The 24608-nt window shown below is 41.2% G+C and overlaps 1 pseudogene; it reads left to right on the top strand.

The window, feature by feature from the left end:
- LOC138835143 (tubulin beta-2 chain-like) overlaps nt 1–20393 on the top strand; it is a 93534-nt pseudogene extending 73141 nt beyond the window's left edge.
- The last annotated feature ends 4215 nt before the right edge of the window (nt 20394–24608 follow it).

Below are 24608 nucleotides of genomic sequence, written 5' to 3' on the forward strand. Positions count from 1 at the left end.
TGTGTGTGGGGTCTGGGGTGGGGGGGTGTATGTGTGGACACTAGAGATTCAACTCTGGGCCTAGACAGTGCCCCTGAGCCTCTTTTGCTCAAGGCTTGTACTATAGCTCTTAAGCCACAGCTCCACTTTCAGCTTTTTTGATATTTTATTGGAATCTCATAAGTATTTACTTACAAAATAAACTTTAATTATGAGGTGATATGATTTTAAGGATGATATACTACTATGCAAATGCAATAAATAAAAATGAGAGGTAAAAAGACACTCTAAGGAGTATATAGGAAGTTTTATGAAATCCATGAAAGTATATCTAAAAAAAGTGTTATTAGTGACTTAAACAGCAGTGCTAAATTTTTTGTCCTGGATAAATGAATGCAGTCAGTTATTTCTGTTTAAATGTATAATGTTATTTTTCTCTTTTTACTGTTTGTAATCTATACTATTAATATTAATAGGTGTAGGAGACTCGAGCTGAGCTGTTGAACCTGGAAAAGGTTTGAGAGGTTGGAACACCACCTCAATAGTACTCAGAAAGCTGAGAGCTGACCATGCAAAGGTTAAAACACAGCTCTGTGAAGTAAGCCAGGCCCAAAGTTATTTGAAATAACTAGTATATGTCTGAGACAAACAGAAACTGTCAGACAAGTTGATGTTAGGTGAAATGAATCCCAAGATAAGGATTCAAATTTTTTTTCTTTCTTGATATTGTTTCCAACATATTTATAAAATGATTTCTTTGTTGCTTTATATGTACCTCCCCCATGGTATTAGCCCTGCTTTCACTGTATTTGATGTTGGCATAATTTGTGGAAAGGAAGGGAAGAAAAACAAATTGTTTAAATAGGGATACTGGTGGACCCATTGCAACAATGAGATGTACAACACATTATGTCGAAAAGCGAACTTTACAACTTTGGGGGGGGGTAGGAAGAGCGGGAGGGAGGGGTGGGGGGAGGAACGGGGGGAGGGATGGGAGATGGAAAGGGATAGGAAGGGAAAACAAAGGAGGAGGCAACAATGCTTGATAAGAAATGTACTCATTATCTTGCCCATGCAATTGTAATTCCTCTGTATGGTATTTTCACAATAAAAAAATCAAAAAATAAATAAATATATAAATAGGGTTACAGGTGACCCCATTACAACAATGAAATATATAAGATGCTATGTTGAAAAACGAACTTTACAACTTCAGTGGGGGGTGGAGGGAGAGAAGGGGGGTTGAGAGGGGAAGGGATGGTAAGGGGAAACAAAGGAGGAGGTAATAATGTTTGATAAGAAATGTACTTACTATCTTGCCAATGTAATTGTAACTCCTCTGTATGGTATTTTCACAATTTTACAAAAAAGCACAGCTCTGGAGAGGGTTAAGCTATTGCCCCCTTCCATAGTGCTTTAAAGGCCTTGAAGCCTGGGAGGTAAAAGAATTGACAACTTAACCTAGGAAGCTAGATAAAATAGACCAAATGTCTGGATTTTCTCTGGGTTGCATTCTCCTTTCTCAAAACAAAAAGGGAACCAGTGTTTCTCAGTCACTGTGGTGGCTCTGATTGCAATATAGAAGCTTCATTTTTGCATGTATCCATGGTAACCTTCCCAATGTGAATTCAAATAAATATGATTGCTTGTGTGACCTGGGGCCCAGGTACCAGTAAGCCTTGGAACCCAAGGTCCTCATTGATTTTTTTTTCTTTTTCTCTATACCTGTCTGGTATTTTCTAATTTTCTTCAGCCTGATATCCTATTGCACTGCCTTGGGTTGCAATTAGCAACAAGTATGAATATTCTTGAGTTGTAAAACATAAAAGACTTACAAACTTTCTTATCCCAGATGGCTTCAAACCACAATCCTCAGATCAATAGTGGGTTTTACTTCTTACCATCGATTAACTAAATTAACTGGGATCCACACAGAGGTGACATGTCCTTTTCTGGATTGCACACCGTACAACTATGTTTTACTTTATCTAATAAAGTTAGCATAACTTACCTTGTTTGAGGTTTCTTAGTTCCCATATTTCTTCCTTCTCATCCCTCTTTCCCTTGCACAGAGGGAAGAACCATTTGGAATTGTGAAGAGTGAGTTTTTAGTCATTTTCTGAAAAGCTTTGCCAATGGATCCTGATTTCCAAGTGCTGAGTAACTGGCCTGTAAAGCCTTGTTCTTTAATGTCTCCTCAGCTGACACAAATGACCATATATATCTTAAAAAGGCTTTGGGAAATGAGTTCAGGTTATCAGTTAGGAATCCTTATTACCTGGTCACTGCGCATAAGTTGTTTTTGTTTTTTGTTTTGTTTTGTTTTGTTTGAATAGTGTACAATTAGTACCAGAATTAGACTTCCAAGTATTTTTTTTTAATTCAAAGCCAGCAGGCTTTCTTATTTGAACCACAGATCAACTTCTGCCCCACTCTCTTTATCTTTTGGTGGTAAATAGGACAGAAGTGTCCCACAGGAATTCAAGGGCACTACACAGTATCCTCAAATCTGAGGACTGTGGTTCACAGCCAGCCTGGGCAGGAAAGTCAATGAGCCTCTTATTCCCAACTAATCAGCAAAAAGAAGTGGAACTGTGGCTGAAGTGGTAGAGCAGCAACCTTGAGCATAAAAAAAGCTAAGATAAAGCTAAGAAAAAAAAGTTTTAAAAAAAGGTAAGTGAAAAACAGATCTAGCACTAAGACAACCACAAAATAAATTTTTAAAAAAGTACAAGAGAGCACAAACAGTCTTAAAAATGATAAAAATTAGGGGAGTTCCGGGAAGATGGCGGAGGAGAAGCTGGAATCTGAACAAGCTCTCGCATAGAAAGCAGTTTTAGAGTTCCAGTGAACAGTCCTAAGCCAGAGAATCACACCAAGTGTGCCATCACAGGACAGAGAGTTAGACAAGAGAGGGGAAGCCAAGGAAACGCATCAGCTGCCGCTGCGGTGGCAGGGTCGCGGCGGCGACCACCGCCGCGGGGTCATACCTGAGACACAGAGAGTCAGGGACGAAGGAGCCAGATGCAGCGGACAAGTGGATTCTACTCAACACCAACAAGAACCTACAGGGAGCGAACATCTTCATCCTGCTGTTTACAGACCAGAGACGACCCAGGATCCAAGACTCGGCGTGAGTACAAGCATGACGTCCTCACTCCTCAGAGAGCAGAGGAGGGAAGGCCACCCCTCCCCCCCCCCCAGCACCGGTGATCTCCATCTTGGATACCGACAAAGCTCGGAGGAGCTGCTAGCTCCAGCTCAGGCCTTGGAATAAAATGAGTCATTTAGCAGGTCACAAGAACTTAACGGCGAAGTGACCTGCCAGACTCAGCTCCATCCAGGGAAAAGTCACCCAGCTCAGGCGCCAGCCATTGGAGTGCCTTGCCTCACTGGGTAACCAGAGCCAGAGGCTGCCCCTCCCTCTAGCAGCCACCACAATCAATTGAAAAACAGAAACGCTGAGAATGGCTCCAGGCTGGGCGCTGTGAGCTTTATCACAAAATAGCCCCAGGGAAAAGCTACTGTTTGTTGAAAGGCCTCAACTCTACCCAGAACCTAGCCTCATCACCACATCCCCCTCTTTTGTGATTCTCAAAGCAAACCACCCTCGCAGAAAACTAACCTGGGAGGGGGATCTCAAAATCTTGGGTAAAGCAGAGCATTTTTCTGCCTCTTCCAACCAACCGACTTAAGAAACCAGTCAAGCCACAGGACCTCAAGCTGACCAGAGACTCCAACAAGAGACTGGTTACAGACAAAAGGGAGATACAGGATTCTTCCCAATCCTCCCCCCCCCAAAAAAAAAAATCAAAAGACTTTTTTTTCTTTTTTTTTCTTCTTCTTCTTCTTCTTTTCTTTTTTTTGCTTGTTTTTTGTTTTTTGTTACCTTATATATATATATATATAAATTTTTTCCCTTCTAAGACTTTTATTAATCTTTAATTTTTGCCTCTTCTGAAAAAATAATTGTTTTCCAGTAACTTTTTTTTCTCATCTTTTCTTGTCTTTTCTTGTCTTCTTTCTCTTTTTCTTTCTTTCTTAATTATCTTTTTGTTTTTTATCTAGCTCTACTGAACTTCTGATCTTTTCTTCTCCCTTTCCCATCCTTCAAGTTTTTCACATCTCCTCTATGTCCCTCCCCTTCTCTGAACATATTCACATTCCTCTCTAAATAGACGGTTTTTAACCTCTATAATAACATTAATTTTTACGTTTCTATTCTTTTTCTGGTCTCTCTTTATTCCCCTTTCCGTCTCTTCTTTTTCTCTCTCTCTCTACTTGCATCTTACCCAACCCATTTCCTGCACTGTGATTAGGACATAGTTAACTCTCCCTGTGCCTCCCCACACCAATCTATTCCTATTTTTTACCCACATCTCTCCCTAATCCTAATAATTTCTGGTTTTCCAAATTCTTTTCTGTGGTTCGAAGTCCTTTAACATATAGTTGTTTGATGTTGAATAGATGTATCTGTTGAACTAGATTGTATCTGTAGACTATTGACTGTACAAATGCAAAGTTTGGTTGATGGTTGCCTTAAGATAGTGTTCTAGCACAAAACTGGTGCTATCTTCATCTCAAATGGGCCGAGTAAGCCGGAAAAACACAAGAAAAATGGCAAACTCGGGTATCTCAATTCCCAACCTTGATAATCAGGGATTAGAACAGATAAAGAATAATCCAGAGGAGAGTTCCCAAATAGCTCTACAAACACTAATAGCAAACATGATAAATGAGAAGTTTGACAATGTACAAAGGACTCTGTATGAGCGTGATAGGGAGAGAGAGGAGGCATCCCAGAAGTTTATACAGGAATATCATAAGCGCGAGGAAACTACTAAAAAACTGATACAGTATTTGCGTGAACAACTTGAGAATACTCAAAGAGAAAGGGAGGAATGGCGTGAGCAGGCAGAGAACACTCAAAGAGAACTGCAGGATCCCACGAACGGGAAGAAAGAGAACTGCAGGAATCCCACAGACAGGAGGAAGCTAATCAAAGAGTAATTCAGGAATTAAGAGACCAGGTAGAGAATACACAAAGATCACTAAAGGCATTCATGGAATCCATTAACAAAGAGCTGAAGGAAGTCAGGGAGACCACAAAGGGAATGCTGAATGGAACCCAACAGAAGGAATGGGAGTCCAAAGAAACCATGACCAATCAACTAAGTGATTTGAGAACAAACACTGAACACCAAATTAAGGAAGTAAAGAAATTCATGCAAGACCTAAAACAGAGCTTCAACAAAGAACTTGAAGCCATCAAAGCTGACCAATTAGAAGGAAAAGAGATAAAAAAACAAAGTAGAGAGTCTTGACAGCAGGTTAGACCATGCAGAAGATCGAATCTCAGGGATTGAAGAAAGCCTAGATATTATAGAGAAAGAACATACAACCATCCAAGACAAGTCCAAGAAATATGATAGGTCTATCCAATACCTGGAAGACACCATCAGAAGGCCCAATCTAAGGATAATGGGTGTAGAGGAGCACCTAGAAACAGAAGTTAATGGTCTAGTAAATTTGTTTAACAGGATCCTAGCAGAGAACTTCGTAAACATGCAAAAAGATAGGCCTATTCAGATACAAGAACCCTTTAGAACCCCAAATAGACCAGACCAGAATAGGACATCCCACCGTCATATTTTAATCCACACAGGATCAACCCAGACCAAGGAAAAGATCCTTAAATCTGTCAAGGAGAAAAGGTTAATCACCTATAAAGGGAAACCAATTAGAATCACCTCAGATTTCTCAGCAGAGACAATCAAAGCAAGAAGAGCCTGGAATGACGTATGCCATGCCCTAAAAACAAACAACTATCAACCAAGAATACTGTACCCAGCTAAACTCTCCTTCATAACTGAAGGCCAAATAAAAACCTTCCATAGCAAAGAAAAATTGAAACAATACATCTCCACCAAACCAGCCCTGCAAAAGATTCTTAAAGATGTCCTACACATAGAAAACCAACAAGAACGCAACAAAGGCCAAGAAACTGCACCCAAACTGAGAATCCAAGAACCTTAGGAAGAACCCAGTTTTCGCAGCCCCCAAGAAGGTGGATAACATGGCAGGAACTCCCAAATACCTCTCAGTCCTATCTCTTAACGTTAACGGACTGAACTCTCCAATTAAGCGACATAGACTGTCTAGTTGGATTAAAAAACAAGACCCTTCTATCTGCTGCCTGCAGGAGTCACATCTTGCCCGTAAAAACAAACACATTTTCAAGGTTAAAGCCTGGAACAAAATCTACCAAGCAAACGGCCCTCATAAACAGGCGGGAGTTGCAATCCTAATATCAGATAAAATAGACTTCAAATTAAAATTCGTGACAAGAGATAAAGAAGGTCGCTACATACTAATTAAAGGATCTCTCCTTCAGGAGGATATTACAATTCTAAATATCTATTCGCCAAACAATGGAGCACCCAAATTTATCAAAGAAACACTACTTTCCCTCAAATCCCATATAGATCCAAAGACATTAATTGTTGGGGATTTTAACACACCACTCTCCCCACTAGATAGATCAACTCGGCAAAAACTCAACAGAGAAACCACAGATCTAAACAGCTGCATAGATCAACTAGACTTAACAGATATTTACCGAACATTTCACCCAGCAGCATCAGAATACACGTTCTTCTCAGCAGCACATGGAACGTTTTCTAAAATAGACCACATTTTAGGCCACAAAGCAAACTTGTCTAAATTCAGAAACATTGAAGTTATACCTTGCATTCTCTCTGACCACAAGGGAATAAAATTAGAACTCAACACCAAAAGCCACCAAAGAAAGTCCGGTATCACATGGAGGCTGAACAACACACTGGTGAATCATGAGTGGGTCATGGAAGAGATTAGAAAGGAAATTCAAATGTTCATGCTATTCAACAAAAATGAACACACAAATTACCAGCTCCTCTGGGACACAGCAAAGGCAGTACTCAGAGGCAAGTTTATAGCTCTGAGCTCCTACATCAACAAATTGGAGAGATTGGAAACTAACAATTTAATGACACATCTAAACCTCCTTGAAAAAGAGCAGCAAGATAAACCCCAATCCAGTAGACGGAAAGAAATAATCAAAATTAAATCAGAATTAAATGAATTAGAATCCAAAAAAACTATAGAAAGAATCAACAAAACAAAGAGTTGGTTCTTCGAAAAACTTAACAAAATTGACAGACCCTTAGCAAACCTTATCAGAAAAAGGAGAGAACACACCAAAATTAATAAACTCAGAGATGAGAATGGTAACATCACCACGGAAACAACCAAGATTCAGAACATTATAAGGGAATACTTCTCAAAACTTTATGCTAATAAGTTTGAGAACTTGACAGAAATGGACCTTTTCCTAGCAAATATTGACATTCCAAAACTAAACCAAGATGAGTTAAACCAGCTTAACAGGCCCATATCAAGCATTGAAATAGAAACAGCAATAAGAGACCTCCCAGCTAAGAAAAGTCCAGGACCAGATGGTTTTACAGCGGAATTTTACAAGGCCTTCAAAGCAGAGCTCACACCAATACTCCTCCAACTCTTCAATGAAATTGAAAGAGAAAGCTCACTACCCAACACATTCTATGAAGCCATCATAACCCTCATCCCAAAACCAGGCAGGGACTCATCAAAGAAAGGGAACTATAGACCCATTTCTTTGATGAACATTGATGCAAAACTTCTCAACAAAATTTTGGCCAATCGACATCAACAATTCATCCAAAAAATCATACACCATGATAAAACAGGATTCATTTCAGGGATGCAAAGCTGGTTCAATATACGCAAATCAATTAATATTATTCATCACATCAACAGGAGCAAGAATAAGAACCACATGGTTATCTCAATAGATGCACAAAAAGCATTTGACAAGATCCAACACCCCTTTATGATGAAGGTTCTGGAAAAATTAGGAATCCATGGATCATTTCTCAATACAATAAAGGCTGTATATGACAAACCTACAGCCAGCATTATACTCAATGGTGAAAAACTAAAGCCATTTCCTCTTAACTCAGGAACAAGACAAGGATGCCCACTCTCTCCACTTCTCTTCAATCTAGTATTAGAATGCCTAGCTACAGCAACAAGACAAGATGCAGACATAAAGGGGATCCAAATAGGGAAAGAAGAAATAAAACTCTCCCTCTTTGCAGATGACATGATCTTGTATTTAAAGAATCCCATAGACTCCACTCCCAAATTACTCAAGCTGATTCAAAACTTTGGCAAAGTAGCAGGCTATAAAATTAGCCCCCAAAAATCAATGGCTTTTCTGTATGCCAACAATGAGAAAAGTGTGGCTGAAATTAGAAAAGCAACTCCATTTGTAATAGCCCCACAAAAAATAAAATACCTAGGAATTAACTTAACTAAAGAAGTGAAGGACCTCTATGATGAAAACTTTAAAATCTTGAAAAAGGAAATCAACACAGAACTTAAAAAATGGCAAAACCTCCCATGCTCCTGGATTGGCAAGATTAACATCGTGAAAATGGCAATACTTCCCAAGGCTATCTACAAATTCAACGCGATACCTATCAAAAATTCCAACCTCATTCTTCAAGGAAATAGAAGAGGCAATCCAAAAATTCATATGGAACAATAAAAGACCCCGAATAGCAAAAACGCTCCTCAACGGAAAGAACACTGCTGGAGGAATATCAATACCAAATTTCAAACTCTACTATAAAGCCATAGTAATCAAAACAGCTTGGTATTGGCATAAGAACAGACCTCAGGACCAATAGAATACAATTGAAAACCCAGAAATGAACCTACAGACCTATCGCCATCTAATCTTCGATAAGGAAGCTAAAACAATAGAATGGAAGAAAGACAGCCTCTTCAGTAAATGGTGCTGGCAAAATTGGTTAACTACATGTAGAAAACTAAAGCTAGATCCTTATATATCACTCTGCACCAGAATCAACTCCAAATGGCTCAAAGACCTTGAACTCAAAGCAGACACTCTGAAAACATTACAGGATGGAATAGGAGAAACCCTAGGTCTCCTTGGCTCAGGCCGAAATTTTCTGAATAGAGACCCGGAAGCACAACAATTCAAAGAAAGGTTGGACAAATGGGATTGCATAAGATTGCAGAGCTTCTGCAGGGCAAATGACATAGCTGGCAAGATCAATAGAAAGCCCACCGATTGGGAGAAGATCTTTACTAGCCATACAACGGACAAGGGTCTCATATCTAAAATATACTTGGAACTCAAAAAATTAAACCACCTAACAACAAATCCTCAAAGAAACAACTGCCCAATAAATAAGTGGGCGAAAGACTTAAAGAGAAGCTTCTCTGAAGAAGAAAGAAGGATGGCCAATAGACCCATGAAGAGATGTTCAACATCCCTAGCCATAAAAGAAATGCAAATCAAAACAACATTGAGATATCACCTCACTCCAGTTAGAACAGCAAAAATCAAGAACTCTAACAACAACAGATGCTGGAAGGGATGTGGACAGAAAGGAACCTTACTTCATTGTTGGTGGGAATGTAAACTTGTTCAACCACTTTGGAAAGCAGTATGGAGGTTCCTCAAAAGACTTCACATAGAACTCCCCTATGATCCAGCAATCCCACTTTTGGGCATTTACCCAAATGTTTACAAACAAGACCACAGTAAAGCTACCAGCACAACTATGTTTATTGCAGCATTATTTACCATAGCTAAGATATGGAACCAACCCAGATGCCCCTCAGTAGATGAATGGATCAAGAAAATGTGGTATATATACACAATGGAATTCTATGCCTCCATCAGAAAGAATGACATTTCCCCATTTGTTAGGAAATGGAAAGGTTTGGCAAAAATTATATTAAGTGAAGTAAGCCAGGCCCAAAGAAGCATAGGTCCCATGGTTTCCCTTATTTACAATATCTAGTATAGGTATGAGTCAAGCGGAAAAGTTCAGATAATGTGATGTTAGGAAAATGAACCCTTAAATATGTATTTTAATGTTTTCGTTTCTTTCATGCATATGTTTCTAACGCATTTATAAGATTATTTCTTTGTTGCTTTGTATGTCCCTCCCCCACAGTGTAACCCCCGCTTTCACTATATTTGATGTCAGTATAACATGTGGAGGAGATGGGGACAAACAAGTCGTTTAAGGATTCAGGTGGACCTGTTGCAACAATGAGAAGTACAAAATGTCATGTCAAAACCAGCTTTACAATGTCGGTGTGGGGGGGGGGAGGGGGGTATAATTGGGTGGGGGAAGGGGGATATAATTGGGTGGGGGGAGGGGGGAGGCGGGGAAGGGAGGTGAAGGGTAAACAAAGGAGGAGGCTGCAATGCTTGGTAAGAAATGTATGCATTATCCTGCCCATGTAATTGTAGCCCCTCTGTACAGTATGTTCTCAAATAAAATAAAATAAAATTTAAAAAAAAATGATAAAAATTAACAAGAAACTGGTGGCTCACACTTGAAATTCTAGCTACTCAAGACACTGAAATCGAGCATTACTATTCCAAGCCAGCCAGGACGGGAAAGCCCATTGTGTGTGTGTGTTTGTGTGTGTGTGTGTGTGTGTGTGTGTGTGTGTGTGTGTGTGTGTGTGTGTGTGTAAAAAGCCCATTGTGTGTGTGTGTGTGTGTGTGTGTGTGTGTGTGTGTGTGTATGAGTGTGTGTGTTCCTTTCTGGGATATGATCTAGAAGTTTTTGCTTGACCATTTCCAATCTTTTGGAGGTTAATTTGAGATAAGAATCTCATGAACTTTCCTTGTCCTCTGACAATGAACCGCAATCAGTATAATTCAGGACCTTGTGGGAGTGTCTATACTTACCTCCTACTAACCACCAAAACCAAAAAATGAACCAAATTGCAACTGTTACTAAACTTTTAGAGCATTCTATCCTTCAGCAAGATTGGTGAGGCCCTAAAAACAAGACAGAGAACCAACAAATAAATAAATGTATGTGAAGAAGAAAAGAGCCAATTAGTCTTTTATAATATAGACTCATATCTTTAATCCAAGCTGAAATGTAAAGATTACAGTTCGAATCCAGCCTGGGCAGGAAAGTCCAACTAACGTCTTTTTGAGTGTGCTAGACATGGGCTTGAACTTGAGGGTTTTTACTCAAGTTTAAAAATACTACTTCCTGTCTCATGTGGTTAATTGGAGATGAGTCTGATGGACTTTCTAGCCCAGGCTGGCTTTAAACTGTAATCCTTAGATTTTAGGATACTGTGTAGTGCCTTGGTTCCCATGGGACTCTTATCTACTATTAACCACTAAAAGGAAAATAGAGGCGGAAGTTGAGCTGAGGCTCAAGTAGTAGAGCCTGCTAGCTTTGAAATGAAAAACAAAATACCCAAAATAAAACAAAACAACCCTCGTAGAGAGTCACTAGGCCATGAATTCAAGCCTCCTCTCCCCCCAAAAAAAACCCCTCAGGAGTTGAGTTTTTGTTCCTGCTAGCTTTGAGCAAAAACCAAAAGGCCAAAAATCTCATGGACAGTGAAGTAGTGTGGCCTAAATGTAGAGCCTGCTAGTTTTGATCTAAAAAAAACAAGCCAGGTGCCTCTGGCTCATGCCTGTAATCCTTGCTACTCAGGAAGCTTAGATCTGAGAATCACATTTGGAAGCCAGCCTTGGCTAAAAAGTCCCCTGGTGACTGTTTTTTTTCCAACTAAATAGAAGTGGCACTGTGTCTGAAAATAGTAGTGTACCTGCTGTGTCCCTGACAGACAGTTCCTAGGCATTGAGTTCAAGCCCCCAACTGACAATATCAATAAATAAATTAATTAAATACTGAGCATAAATGAGTAGGCCCTAATAATAAAGGACATGAACTTTGAAAAAGGGGGAAGGGACAATCAAATAAGTGAAAAGGTGGAAAAGGAGCTATTAAGGCTTTCTAAATCAAAACTGTAAGTCTACCTGCTCAGATTACTGAAAACTGAGGACTGTGGTTCAAAGCCAGCCCAGGCAGGAAAGTACAGGAGACATATTTTACTGTGTTCAGTATGGGGGCTTGAACTTGCTATGTTTTGCTCATGGCTACAGGTCTACTTCTTCCAACCTCTTGGTGGTTATTAGAGATAATTGTTTCATTGACTTTCTTGCCCAAGACTGGCATTGAACCATGATTCTCAGATTTCAGTCCTTTCTGTAATGCTCTTGACTTTCTATTGATATTCTAATCTCCTATTAACCACAAAAAATGCAAAAGTTGAGCTGTGGCTCAAGTAGTGAAACCAGCTACTATTAAGGTAAAAATAAATAAACCTCAAGGAAAGTCATCTTGACTTAATTTCAAGACCTAAGAACCACCACTCAATTAAAAAAAAATAGAACCTCAGTCACTGTGACCTGAGTTTAAGCCCTAGAAAAAGAGCTGCAAAAAAGAAAAACAGCCTGTAGTTTACCTGTGGTCAAAGTTGTAGGGCATGGTAGTTTCAAGGGAAACAAAAAAACAGCATAAGAGCTAGCGCCTAATAACAAATGTCAAAAGGAAAGAAAGAAAGAATAAATAACTGAAAAGGTGAAAGAAGAGGTAATTAAAGATTTGTAAATGTTGACTCACACTTATAATTCTGAATGCTAAGGAAACGGAAATCTGTAGGTCATGGTTCAAAGCCATACTGGACAGGAAAGTCCATGAAACTTGCTTCAGTGTGTTCAGTTGAGGGACTTAAAATTGAAGTGTTTTGCTCAAGGCTACAGCTCTACTATCTTCCACCTATTAGGTTGACTGGAGATAAGAGTCTCATTGACTTTTCTGCCCAGGCTGACTTTGAACTCTGATCATCAGATTTCAAGCCTTTCTGTACTGCCCTGGACTACCCATGGAATTCTTGCCTCATATTAATCACTTAAAGAAGGCAGAAGTTTAGCTGTGGCTCAAGTAGTAGAGCCACCTACCCTCAGTTAACTAAGTAAATCAATAAAACCTCAGAAAGAGAGGAGAGGAATGAGAGTGAAAGACAGAACATCTTACAATAAGAAAAAGGAAAGAAATGTATATATCACCTGGAAGAAATAATTGTATTGTCAAATCTTATAGAATTGTATTGTCAAAGCTTATAGAATTCACAAACTTTATCGACCATAATAATGACAATTTGCATTGTGAAGGTTAAAATATGTTTGTGACTTCAACTAAATATCACTATTCCACAATATTCTGAAATAAGAGAAATTTAGGTAATCACGTAATCTCAATAATAGTAAAAATCTCAAAAAGAGTCACCAGGCCTTAATTTCAAGCCCTAACACCAACGTGCCTAACTCCGGCCAAACACACACACACACACACACACACACACACACAGAGAGAGAGAGAGAGAGAGAGAGAGAGAGAGAGAGAGAGAGAGAGAGAGAGAGAGAGAGAGAGCAGGAGCTGAGTTCTCATGCTGGGAGCAGAAGCCAAATGAAACAAAAAATAGACTGTAGTAGACCTATGGCTTAAGTAATAAAGCAAGCTGCTTTTAAGAGAAAAGAAAAGAAAACCTGAGTATGAAGGCAAGGCCCTAAGCCCCTGACTCTTCCCAGAATGGAAATCAGTCATGGAATCCAACAGTTTGTGCTTGTTCTTGGGATCACAGCTGAACGTGCCCCTTCAGTTCTAGGCCCTCCTATCAAAAATAGAAGGTAGGCTTGTTCTTGGCTTCTGGCACAAGTACCTTGTGTAAAGGAAGCCCCTCCTCTTGTTTCCTGGATCCCAGGGTTCAGCCTCTCTTGTGAGTCAGGGTGGGACGTGGATGGCAGTGTGACAAGAGGTTCCAAATAGAGTGGCAGCTGTGCTAATTGACTTGAGGCTGACAGCTGGATGCCAGGGCTAAGTGATAACAGGTAGCTATCTCTGATTACCCAGCAGTAGGGAGAATGAGCTGGAGCACCTACTGGCTCTGCCTATCAAGTCCACCCCATCTCCTCTGCCCCTGTAACAACCAGAGGTTTAAATGGGGATCTGAGTTGGCTGTGTTAGATTCCTGCTCCCCAGCCCTACCTGTTTGCCTCTGTGTACACCACTGCTGAGGACACGCATCCAACTGCTCTGCAGCCCTACACCGTGAGGGAGATCATGTACATACAGGCAAGCCATTGTGGCAACCAGATTGGCACAAAGGGGAGCATGACACGGGCCTAGGATCCTAGTCTCAAATTTAGGGGGATGAGGAGGAAGAGGATGGGGTTGGAGGGTGCAGGTGGTGGTGGTCATGTCTAGGCTGAGGTAGGTGGGGCTCCATAGTAGTCCCTAAACTCCTGGAAATCAAGTCCCCCAGATAGTTTCCCCAATTTCCCTAATTTGTGTGGCCCAGGTGGGTGTGGTTTTTTAAGCAAGGCTTGCATGTCTTTGTCTTACCTGAGACTCAAGTCATTGTACTTAGTTTCCTGGGAATAGACTAATGCATTTTTGGTCTGATTTGAATGAAAGGAGTGCAGTGTCTTTGAGCTGACAGATACAGAGGATTCCCTTTTTGTCAACTGATGACTATCAGATAATTGAGAACAGTTCGTCCACCTTAATGCCAATTTCTCTGAGTTTTCATGCCCTAACTCAGTTCCCTTAAGTTGGGTGTTTTCTAAATCAGTGGTTGTCTAAATCAGTGTATGCTCTGAGGACCCTTGGGGTTCTTGAGACCCTTCTAGCTGAGTCTTCAAGTTACTGCTTTGGCAACTTAATGTCCATATAAGACCAGGTTCTGGTCATAGAATCCAAACAGAATATGGTATCCCATAAGATAGAATACTCATAGGAAAACCCAGATGTCTTCTATTCAGCAAGATAGCAAAGAGATTAACAAAACTAAAATACTATCAATTTTTGTGCTTTTTTAATTTAAAAAATCTAATTTTTTTACAAAAATAGTTGTGTCAACAGGACTTGGGTTTCTTATAGTTATTTTAAAATCCATTGTTTGGACAGTTAACATTCTAGGCCATAATACACTTCTATTTCCATCTCAGTTTTAGGAAATGCTAAGCAATGAGCACAACATTGACTGCACTGGAAACTACTATGTAGACAGCAGCTTACAGCTGCAGAGAATTGAGGTGTATTACAATGAGGCAGCTAGTGAGTGTCTCCCAACTGGCTTCCAATACTGTGGCAGAATAGGTCCCTAGGAATACTAATGACAAGGAAGGAGTTCCTGCCTTTCTTAGGGTGGTATTGTAGTTCGAATTTGGGGCCTCCATCTTGTAAGTCAAGTGCTGTATCCACCTGAGCCACTCCCCCATATATTTTGTTTTAATTTTTGAGTATACACTTGTGAATTCCTCAGGAAAGCCTTTTACTGAATTCCCCCTACCTGTACTTGCTGACTAGCCACACCTGGATTTTTTTTTCTTGTCATGGGGTTTCAACTCTGGGCATAGGCATTGTCCTTCATCTCTTCAATCTTTCTTTTCCTTTTATTATCAGGGGTTCCTTTTTTTAGAACTCTCTGGGCTTCTGGGATAACTCCTTCTAGCTTAGTTTAATTCATTAATTCTGCTTGTTGTAACATATTTGGAAATTTTAAGTTTTTATGTTTACTATGTGTGAGCTGCAAAACCGCTTGTGAAGTTGTAGGAGTTTTTGGAGGCAGCGTCACATCAGATGATAGATTGATTGGGGCATCGCCCACATTTAATCTTTGGTCTTAGTCTTTATTATTTAGAGAAGTCATCTCCATTGGACTGGAAAGAAACAACATGCTCTGTTCACGGATCAATAGAAAAATAGCCAAAACGAGAATAAAAGCAACGAATGTACAGCCAAGAAGAATATAGTAAGTATAAAAGTAGAGGCTATAAAAGTGCAGCCAAGTGTATGGGATGCCTTGAACCAACACCCTCTTCCTGCAGGCATGCTTCCTTAAAGCTCTTTGTCTAACACGATCTCATGCAGACTCCGTAGGAGGTGGCATGGCTCCAACTATTTCAGGTAGTTTCTTGGAGATAAGAGTCTCCCAGAATTTCCTGCCCCAGCTGGCTTCAATCTGCGATCCTAAGATCTCAGACTTTTGAGTAGCTAGAATTTCACCCTTCAGCAACCAGAGCCCAGTTGCATTGCCCTCTTTAAAATACAGATTAAATTTCTAAAAAAATTTTTTTTGAAATTGAAAATTTTAAAATTTTAAAGAGGGATGTTCAGTCACTAATATATATGTGAATAGTCCAAATCACAAAGCATAAATAAAGTGTCTCACCCTGAAATCTATAACACTTCTGGACTTCAGCATTTTGAATATGAATACTTAGCCAACAATAAATTCTTTTTAAGGTTTTTAAAGTAAAAAACATTGTTGTGATGTAGAAAAACCCAATAATAATGTGTAAACACTGCTTTTAAATGATTCATATTGTCTTTCCTAATACAAACAACCTTATTGAAGTCTACAGAGTAGATTTTCAGTTTTTGTAACTGTCAATGTGAAATTCATTTAATTTTATATAAAGAGTTTCCGTTCTACATTATTGTATACAAACAGAATCGTAGATAATTGGTTTTCCTGTGTAATAAACCAATGAAAAAGTTCAAACAAAAGGACAGAGCTATTTAATGTATTTGAGTTTTATGGATCTACATTTGGGGATGTCCTCACCTTGGTATTTTGTGTTGATATTGCTTAAGTAAGATATAAGACTTTAATCTTGTGGTTCCTTGGTTGAGAGTTGTTGTGTGGGATTGTGTCACTCCTATGAGCAGTATTTTATGTTGTGTCTTTATTAGATCCTGCATATCAGGCAGGATGGCCAGTTTTCTTCATGTGATTGTTTAGGAAGGGGGCAATCTGAAACTCATGTTTATATCATTTTAACTGATATCCCTTTTGAAAAATCAGGTTAAATGGCAAATTGCAAGTAATCGCCCAAGGATGCTCTGAGTATTTGAATACAGGGAAATGTGCTATTTGATAACAATTATTGAAACATTATAACACAAGAAATATGTATTTTATGTATTTTCCCCAGGAAAGCATTTTACTTGAATTCCTCTACATTTACTTGCTGAAGAGCCACACCTGGCTCTTTTGTTTTGTTTGTTTTTTTGTCGGCAGTGGCACTTAAACTCTGGGCCTATGCACTGTGCCCCAACTCTTCTGTTCAAGACAAGCAGCCATACCACTTAAGCCACAGTGCCATTTCTGGTTTTCTATTAGTTTATTGGAGATAAGAGTCTCACAGACTTTCCTGCCGAGGCTGGCTTTGAACAGCGATCCTCTGATCTCCAAATCCACAGTTGCTAAGATTATAGGCATGAGCCAATGGTGCTCTGCACCTAGCTACTTTTAATTGGGGAAGGAAAGGGAGAACAACAAAGGAGTGGGTAACAATGTTCAACAATAAATGTTCTCATTTCCTTACTCATGTAACTGTAACTCCTCTATACAGCACCTTTACAATAAAAATAAAATTAACAAAAAAAGAGAAAGGTTCTTGCTGATAGGCAATGATGACTCACACCAGTAATCCTAGCTACTCAGGAGGCTGAGAAATGAGAATCATGGTTCAAATTCAGCCTGGGCAGGAAAGCCCCTGAGACCCTTATCTACAATAAACAACTCAGAAAACTGAAAGTGGGACTGTGGCTCAAGTGATAGAGTGCTAGCCTTGAGCTGAAGAGCTGAGGGACAGTGCCCAGGCTCAGAGTTCAAGCCCCACCATGAACAACAACAACAAGAAAAGGTGTTGTCATCTTTCTTTTGCCCCATTAGACTCAAAGCCTGATGCTCATCTTTGCCTCCTGAGTAGCTGAGATTTCAGCCACCATGCCCAAAGCAAAGGAATGAAATGCATGGAAATAGACAACTGCAAACGTCCTTAAAGTTGCTGAAGCCTCTTGCATGGTGATTCATTCTCAAGATATCTTTTCTGTTTCCATGTCTGAAATGCTGTAATTTCTGTAATGAATGCTGAGAGCCACTTAGAATCATCAGCTCTGCCCCTAAGTTCCTTGTCAAGTATAGGCCTAAGTCAACTCTTGTTCCCACAGGCAACAAATATGTTCCTCGGGCCATCATGGTGGACGTAGAGCCTGGCACCTTAGACTCAGTAAGATTGGAACCATAGAGTTTCAGACCAGACACTTCATATTTAGTAGGTCAGCATGGTCCATGGAAGATGGCTAACAGGCACCCCTCCTTCCTAACATCCAGGCACTCCAGTTCCCAGAGCTGAGCTGAGCCTTTATCCATCTAGATATCATCCTCACCTAACCTACCTATTTCAGTCCATGGGAGTCATGTCCCTGGCCACTCAATCAGCACAGATAAATGCCAGTCTGCAAACAGCCTCTGAAGGGAATGAACAGCGAGCAGGGAATGCCTCCAACAAGGTTTCAGCGCTGCTGGACATTTCAAATACCTGGCAATAACAGGGAACCACTTCAGGACACCAGAAATCAAAGCACAGCTATGTATGAGCAAGGTGCAGACAAGTGCCTGCAGCTTAGCTTCCCTCTTACCATTCTGTTCTCCTGTTCCTCCTGTGAAAGTAAGTACTTTTCCAGTATTGAGGCAGGCTCTGTTCATTTTTTTTTTTTGGTCGGTCGTGGGGCTTGAACTCTGGGCCTGAGCACTGTACCTCAGCTCTTCAGCTCAAGGCAAGCACTCTACCGCTTGAACCACAGCATCTCTTCTAGTTTTTTCTGTTTATGTGGTGTTGAGGAATCGATCCCACGGCATTGTGCATGTGAGGCAAGCACTCTACCACTGAGACCCCTTCCCATCCCCAGGCTCTGCTCATTTTTAGAAGTACGCACGCACGTGGTTTGGGTTAAAATGTATCTTCCTCCACATTGTCTTTACTTTCTTTAGAACCTGGGTGATTTGTAGGGTCCCAGACACATTGAAAACATTTCCTGAGGGCTAGGAAGGTGGCTCAGCAGTACAGTGCTTGCCTTGCATGCATGAGGCCCTGGGTTCGATTCCTCAGCACCATATAAGCAGGAAAAAAAAGCCAGAAGTGGTGCTGTGGCTTAAGTGGTAGAGCACTAGCCTTGAGCTGAAGAGCTGAGGGACAGCGCCCAGGCCCAGAGTTAGGCCCATGACTGGACCCAAAAAAAGAAAACATTTCCTTTATTTCACCAAAGTGTATCTAAAATAATAGCCAAAGTTGCTCAGAGGAGCCTATAGTCTTCATAATGCATATAGCACAGTCATTATTCCTGGAGTATGTGTCTCATCATGTCTTTGTGTCTGATAGGCCAGAACAGGGCAGGCAATAACTGGGCCAAGGGCCACTACACAGAGGGAGCCAAGCTGGTGGAGTCAGTGTTGGAAGTGGTGAGCAGAAAGGTGTGGCTGTCTCCAGGGTTTCTAGCTGCCCTACTCCCTGGGAGGTGGCACCAGGTCAGGCATGGGCACCCTGATTCTCAATAAGATCCGAGAGGAGTTCCCAGACAGCATCATGAACACCTTCAGTGTCATGCCCTTGCCCAAGATGTTGGACACTGGCACCTTAGACTCAGTGAGATCGGAACCATTTGGCCAGAGTTTCAGACCAGACAACTTCATATTTGATATGTCATCATAGTCCATAGGAGATGGCTAACAGGCACCCCTCCTCCCTAACATCCAGACACTAGTTCCCAGTGCTGGGCTGAGCCTTTATCCACCTAACCCTATCATCCTCACCTAACCCTACAACACCATCTTGTCTGTCCACCAGTTGGTGGAAAATGCAGATGAAACATTCTGCATTGACAACGAGGCCCTGTATGACATCTGCTTTTGCACCCTGAAGCTGCTCATGCCCACCTATGGAGACCTGAACCACCTGGTGTTGGCTACCATGAGCAAGGTCACCACCTGCCTGCACTTCCCTGCCCAGCTGAATGCAGACCTGCGCAAGCTGGCCGTGAACACGGTGTCCTTCCCCTGCCTGCACTTCTTCATGCCTGGCTTTGCACCCCAGACTAGCCGTACCAGCCAGCAGTACAATGCTCTTTCACTGCCCAAGCTCACCCAGCAGATGTTTGACACCAAGAACACGATGATCACCTGAGATCCCCACCATGGCTGCTACCTGATAGCGGCTGCCATCTTCTGAGGCCGCATGTCCATGAAGGAGGTGGATGAGCAGATGCTCAACTTGCAGAACAAATACAGCAGCTACTTTGCAGAATGGATCCCCAACAACGTGAAGACACTTGTGTGTGACATCCCCCCACATGGCCTCACGATGTTGGCCACTTTCATTGGCAACAACACGGCCATCCAGGAACCCTTCAAGCACACCTCAGAGCAGTTCAATGCACAAGGCATTCTTGCACTGGTATACAGGCAAGGGCATGGATGAGACGGAGTTCACTGAGGCTGAGAGCAACATCAACGACCCAGTGTCCAAGTACCAGCAATGCAAAGATGCCACTGCTGATGAACAGGGGGAATTTGAAGAAGTCTTGTGGAAGAAGAGGTTTAAGACTTCCCATTGCTAGCAGGGCAACAGGAATGCCAGAGCATGCCTACTGCTTCTCAAATAAATGGTGCTTTCCTGAGCTACTGTTGTCCTGCAGTGGGACCTTGCTATGTATCATCATGCTCAGCCTTCTCAGGAACTCACTGACGGTGAATGTAAAAATGCAGATTTCTTTTAAATGATTGTTTTAAAACCCTATTTGTATAAATAAAGAAGTATACATTTTATACCCTGAGCCCTTTTTCTTCTTTAGAATCCTTTTTATTCTTTCAGTGTATTTGAAATATAAATTTGGCCAGAAGGATTTAATCTTAGCAATATAGGACTGGTACTCAAGAGGAGTATTAAATTCATGGTTTTTCTGCTATTTTGAAGAAGAGGATGACAAGTGCCAATGTTGTTGTTTTTCCCCCTGGCCCAGTTTTATAGTTTTCAATCTCTCAAAAGCATGCAAGTAGCAAAAAAGCAGTTTGAAGAAAAAGAAAACTAGATCCAGATGCTACTTCTCCTTCAGACAACCACAGGTTCTTGTCTCATGTCCCATCAGAGGGATTTCAGTCACATTCCCCAGAAACAGTATCAGGAACACTGATCCTTGTGTTTAGAGTTCAATTGGCAATGAAGCAGTGGTCACAGGATGAGTGCAAGTTCCTGGTTGCCAGGGAAGTTTCTCAAGGTGTCTGTCAGCTTTAAGTACAGAAGTGACTCTAGCTGTTTGAGGGAGTGAGAGGCTGAGAAGCTGACCAGTCCCATAGTGTATAAAGAACTGCTTGACACAGTACTTCCAAGTCAAGGAGAGGAGGGGAAACATGGCCTGTCCCAATGACCCATTCTCATGTTCCTTTTTCCAGCAGTCAAAGCTGTCTGAGGCCCACAGGGTGTTGTAAGGATATAAGGGATGGATGGATCTAGCCTGTTGGGTATGTTTACTTTACATGAGTGAAACAGAAATCTCAATTGCTTAGAACCTACAATAGCCAGGAAGAGGGTTTTCACTGGAGGCCAAATCAGTCACTGGTTCTTTTTGCCTGAATCTTTCACTCTTCTTTCAGTGAGGCTCCAGGCAGGTTGTCTGTGCCAAGCATTCCTCCATGGCCACCAATAACCTGTAAGAGTACCTTTTTCTTCAGAAACAAGGCTATGGGAATACTGCAACTTATAGAAAGCTCTAAGGAAAAGGTACTTCTGGGTGAGGTGCAAGTCCCTTGTTGCTAGTAAAGTTGGGAGATGGTAAGTTCCATAAGTTTTCCTCTACCAGGCCTGAGGTTGTGGTAGGGTGGGGAGGGGTGGGATAGAGATCTTTAAGCCAAGCTGATCTCACTCATTAGAAAGTAAACTGTCCCAGAGAGTGATCTGTGACTAGAAGCAGGTTGTTTTGTGTCCTTGCCCCAGGGAGATCAAAGTGCAAATAGCTTCCATTGTGGGAGTCCTAGGGAGGAAGTGTTGACACCCCTGGGTCTCTAGTCCTAGAACTGACCAGGTTGGATGACCTCAAATCTTCTAAGGCTGCTGGGTCAGAACTGAAGGCAGGCCTGGCCAAGGCACTCTCATTCCTCAGTGGGTTAAAGATTGAGGCCAAGCTGTGATGGAGGCACCACCCATCCTATCTACCAGTGTTTGACTAAGAACATTTTTGTTTCCTCTTAAGTACTCATTTATGAGTCTTTTCATGAGTCTTTTCTGGTGGCTTTGGCTTATTTCTTTACACTTTTGAAGAAGTAGTTCTTGGTTCATAATTAATGACTCATGCCTCACTCCTTAGAAAACTCCTGTTGATAATTTTACCAGTAGACCACCATGTATTTCTCAGGCATGACTTTTGTTTTCTCCTAGCCAGAGCTCTGCATTCATTGCCACACAAGCTAATGTGGAGGTGATTCCTATAGATAGGTGATTTTTTGTCCAATTGCTAAGTGCAGCATCTCCCTTATTCTCATGTACCTTAGTAATTGTATCAAATACTTAATAGAGTTCTTGACAAGTATGATAAACAAAGTTCAGAGGTGAAGATGCAGCTCAGTGGTAGAGTACATCCCTGGCATGCACATGACTCTCAGTTCAGTCCCCAGCACCAAAAGGAGGAAAGGCAACAAATGTTAGGCTCAGGAGAGGATACATTAGAACTCATAGAAAAGCAGCACCCAGATTGGCAATGAGGAATTGTGAAAGGAGGGGACATTGGTAGAATATTTGTAGGGGGAAAGAAGAGAGCCCCTTGATATGTGTACCCTTTTAGAAAGCAGAGGTAGCAAAAGGGAATGAACCTCTGGTAGTCAGCCTAGGCCATGGAAGGAAGAAGCCATGACATGTATGTTACTCTAATGGGACCAGAGTGTAAAGTGGCACCACCATACCAGGCCATGGCCCAACAAGAACAGGTTTGTCAGAAAGACATTCTTGCATTGGAGAGATGTCTTTTGACCACTTTGGCCATGTTAATGATATTTCCTTATGCTGTTTCCCTTTTCCTTCCAACTTGTCGTACCTATAGCAGATCCTGTCCAGGAGACCCGTTCTCTCTAATCTTATTCTCTAAAAGTCTCCCAGTTTATAGCTGCACATATCCTAGACCAAAAAAGTATGGGGTAGATACTCTGTCAGACATAGATTGAAACTGAAAGGTATCTTTGAAGTAGACTTTGACAAGGTTCTGGTATTGACAGTCTTGTGTTGATATGTGCTGTGATTGCAACCAGCTTCTGGTCTAATTCTAAGATGACAGTGGGAGAGAAATGGTGATAGGACATCATGGACCACTATGGTTTCAAACCCTTTGCAGGTACATCTCCATTGATGGATGTGCTATCAGCCAACATACAGATGTCTGTTAAAGGGGTGATGGCCGGGAAAAGGAAATTTATTGGCCACAGATGAGACCAGCCTTTGGACAAGTGGTTGCCTTTCAGTGTGAGGCAAAGAGTACCTACCTATACAGAGATATTTTTCAGGAAGCAAGATGATTCACTCACATCTTCTTATCCACAAAATAATCTGAGAATAACTCTGGAATCCCAGAGGTGAGAGTCATGTGCTTTGCATTTCTACACGACTGCTTTGCTTCATGGCTCTTTATGCTCTTCTGAAACCTCCTTCTGAGCTGGCCCACAATGTGCCCAGGAGGCAGGAATCAAAGGGGACTTGGAAGCTTGGCTGCTAATCACTCTGGCCACACTGACTTGGGGCTGTAGGCATGTGCTAGGGATCTGCTCTATTCTAATGGTATGGGCTCCAGTGGGAGCTTTGGTTCTTACCAGGAGAAGGTAACAGTGCCTCTGTTTTTGAGCCATCTCCCAGGTCAGGATGTCTTTATCTGCAAAGGCTTGAGCTTTGCCATATCTCTCATCATGACAGGTTTTCTTCTTTCTTTCTTTCTTTCTTTCTTTCTTTCTTTCTTTCTTTCTTTCTTTCTTTCTTTCTTTCTTTCTTTCTTTCCTTTCTTTCTTTCTTTCTTTCTTTCTTTCTTTCTTTCTTTCTTTCTTTCTTTCTTTCTTTCTTTCTTTCTTTCTTTCTTTCTTTCTTTCTTTCTTTCCTTTCTTTCTTTCTTTCTTTCTTTCTTTCTTTCTTTCTTTCTTTCTTTCTTTCTTTCTTTCTTTCTTTCTTTTTCTTTATTTTGTTGGTCATGGGACTTGAACACTAAGCCTAGGGGCTGTCTCTCTGTTCTTCAGCTCAAGTCTAGCTTTCTATCACTTGAGCCACAGTGCCACTTCCAGTTTTCTGGTGGTTTCTTGGAGATAAGTGTCTCAAGGCCTTTCCTGCCCAAGCTGGTTTTTTACTGGCATACTCAGATCTCTGCCTCCTGAGTAGCTAGGTTTACAGTCAAGGGCCACTGGAGCCCAGTTTGACAGGTTAATTATTTGCTAAACGTAACAATGGCTGCATTCTGTCCTGGGAGAAGTTTCCCTATCATCCTACAACACTGATGGTCTTAGTGTTGTGGCAGAGCACACAGCAAGGGGGCTTTCTATGCATGCATATTGACTAATACCTGAAAAAGCAGCTTGCAAAGGCCAAGGAGATTGTTGTTGAAGAGATTGTTGTTCAAAAGCCCCTAGTGCTAGGAAGGCTCTGGAAATGCATACATCTCAACTTGCACTGGGCATTTCCAAATTTTAAGTTCTAGTGTTGTTTCTTTTCCTTTGTACACAGCTTGAGTAGGTTGTTCCAGACAAGGAAAGCTACCTACAGAAGGTCTGTGTGCTAGCTACACTCATACAGAACAAGCAGTTCAGGGCTT

This window comes from Dipodomys merriami, unplaced genomic scaffold (assembly GCF_024711535.1).
Source record: "Dipodomys merriami isolate MVZ:Mamm:240054 unplaced genomic scaffold, mDipMer1.0.p SCAF_23, whole genome shotgun sequence".
Classification (NCBI taxonomy): domain Eukaryota; kingdom Metazoa; phylum Chordata; class Mammalia; order Rodentia; family Heteromyidae; genus Dipodomys; species Dipodomys merriami.